The following is a 2,645-nucleotide window of genomic DNA, read 5'->3' as shown; positions in this document are numbered from 1 at the left end:
ACTGGAATGAGGGTCCTCATAATGTGTGATTTTGAAGAGGGTGCTTACATATTAAAGAATAATTCAGTTTTCGACAAAACCATGGAGAATGTTAGAAACCACCATGAAAGTCATTCAGTTTACTGGCTGGATGGACATTATTGGGTAAGAGATTACATCACCAGGCCAAATTTTAAGCAGGTCACAACCTTCAATCGACTGGTCAGTGCAGAGATGGGTAAGGTTTCAGTGGAATTTGTGAAGCCTGTCTGTCTGTATGTGTATTCTGGACCTCTCCAAACACCATCTTTAACAGTTCCACTGTGAGTTTGTAAAATGAAACGTCCCTGATCCTAAGTTACTTTATATGGCTATGGAGAGTCTCAGCTGCTGGGTAAAAGGCTGCAATCTGTGGGAAATAATTAGGCACAATCTCGAGGAATTCAACATGTCTTAATATGTGGTTGTTAATCCTTAAGGCATGACACCTCAGAACAAGGTTATCAGTCTGATGAAAGACATGGCGAATGGCTTGCAGATTTTGGAATTTTTGGGGCTCAGACCCAAAATGCATGCATATCATATAGATGCAGGTGCCACCTGAAGATGGGCTGAGAGTGTGCATCATGTGGCCTCAAAGACTCTCATGTTTGAGGGCTACTAGGAGTGCCTGGTGGGTGGTGCAGATGATTTGCCACGTATGGTATGCCAAGTAGTCTTTTGGCAACGGGGACATGAGGTACATAGTGAACTGCAGCTGAGAGAACCCAGCATGTCAGGCCTTGGCAACAAATACTTCATCTGTGCAGATGAGATCAGGACCCTCACATTCTGACACTACTGGCTGAAGAGTGACCTTGTATACAGTGTCTGTTGTACTCTGAACCCATATTTTGACACACTATATGTGCATGTATATATACATGTGAGTGTGTATATGTGTGGGGTTTTCTCTTCTGGCTGTACGCTACTAGTCTCCCACGCAGCAGGGGAAAAGTGTAGATACAGAAAAAAATCCATAGTGGTAGTAGTTGTGTGCAAAAACATATATCTCTGTAATCTTTTTTTAAGTGTAAGTATTGTACAATAGTTTTAAAAAATGTAAAAATATTTCATGAAGGATGTGTATATATAACCTTTTTTAAAAGCACAAAAAAATCTGAAAATTATTTTCACTGCTGTATATGAATCATATTTTTATTTGTTTAGCAAAATTTGTTTATGTATGCATATTTAAAGAGCACAATAAAAATTTTAAAAAAATATTGCTGATAAAAACCATTCATTGTTTTTTTATTATATCACTGTTATTATTTAGAAACAAATCGAGACAGGTTTCTAGTTTTTTAATATATTAACCAATGATTGCTGACGTGCTGCACCTAGTCCCTACAAATTATGAATTAATTTGGAATAAAGTTGCAAGAGGCAGCTTATTATTAATCACTATGTGCAGTTACATCTGCATTGCATGTTTCTTCTCTACAAGAACAGATACATGTACACAACAGCATAAAGTGTTCAGTATTAAACCGCACCATTAACAAAGGAATCTACTGGCCACAAATTCAAGGCACGTGCACCACTGGCTGTTGCCTATGTCATTACAGAATAGAGGGCGGGGTTGAGGTGAGGTGGTGGTGGCACACACCGCATGACGGCCCCACACCTGCAGGTCTTAAATGGAGGGCAGGCTGCTAGCTAGCCTCTGCAGGCCTTATCTTTTAGATAGGCTGATGGGCAAGATGGACGGGGTGGGGTTTCCTTCATGCCCTTGCAGGTGGGGCTGACTTGGCCCCACCTTGCAGGTACTGACAGCAGTGCCACATGCTGGGATGCTAGTCCTACTACTCATTCTGTACTCAGCACAGTTCACCAACAGTGACTCGTGCATGTGAGCACTGACTCTCTCAACAACTGAACATGTTGTGCATTTTTTAGTCATAGGATGGGGATGGCATGGGACAACAAGAGCAATTTTTCCTGTTATTTCTTTATTCATACATACATACACTGTTGCACAATCACTCAGATTTTGCAGTTTTTCCAAATAATTGTTTTATATAAGTCTTTAATTGATCCTGAGTTGTATTCAGTCCTATAGATGCAATTACATACATAGGCATTCCTTCAGTAAATTTAGCTTCCACACATTTTACAGTTACCAGCTTAATGCTTACATTCTTTGACACTTGTTGAGTACAAGCATTTATATGCTGTTCTAACTGCCTTATATTTACATTGTTTTCATGCAAATACTCTACAAAGTCGTAGTATGTAGCTCTAATATACGGATGCCAGCAGCACAGTCTGTCTACCACAATCATAGATGGACAGTATTATAGATCACACAAATTCGCAACATTTGAATGATTTATGTAAATGTATGTGTCACCTCAAATCAGTTCAACCACAGCTTCACCACACATATCCAGTATTTAAACTTTCCTCCCAAAATGTCAATTGGTGTATGAGATGGAGGGTAATCTGTGGTCATTTGTTGTAGGGCTTGAAGGGACAAGACTACAAAGACCATCTGTCCTGTGGTCATTTCCTTCCCCATATACTCCCCCATGCTGCACAGATAGTCCCTCTCATAACATGAATACTGCACTTTAACACAAAAAACTGAACATTATCTACTTCTGTAACTACTCCAAAGTCAT

This window comes from Schistocerca cancellata, chromosome 4, assembly GCF_023864275.1.
Source record: "Schistocerca cancellata isolate TAMUIC-IGC-003103 chromosome 4, iqSchCanc2.1, whole genome shotgun sequence".
Classification (NCBI taxonomy): Eukaryota; Metazoa; Arthropoda; class Insecta; order Orthoptera; family Acrididae; genus Schistocerca; species Schistocerca cancellata.
This window is presented reverse-complemented; position numbering follows the sequence as displayed.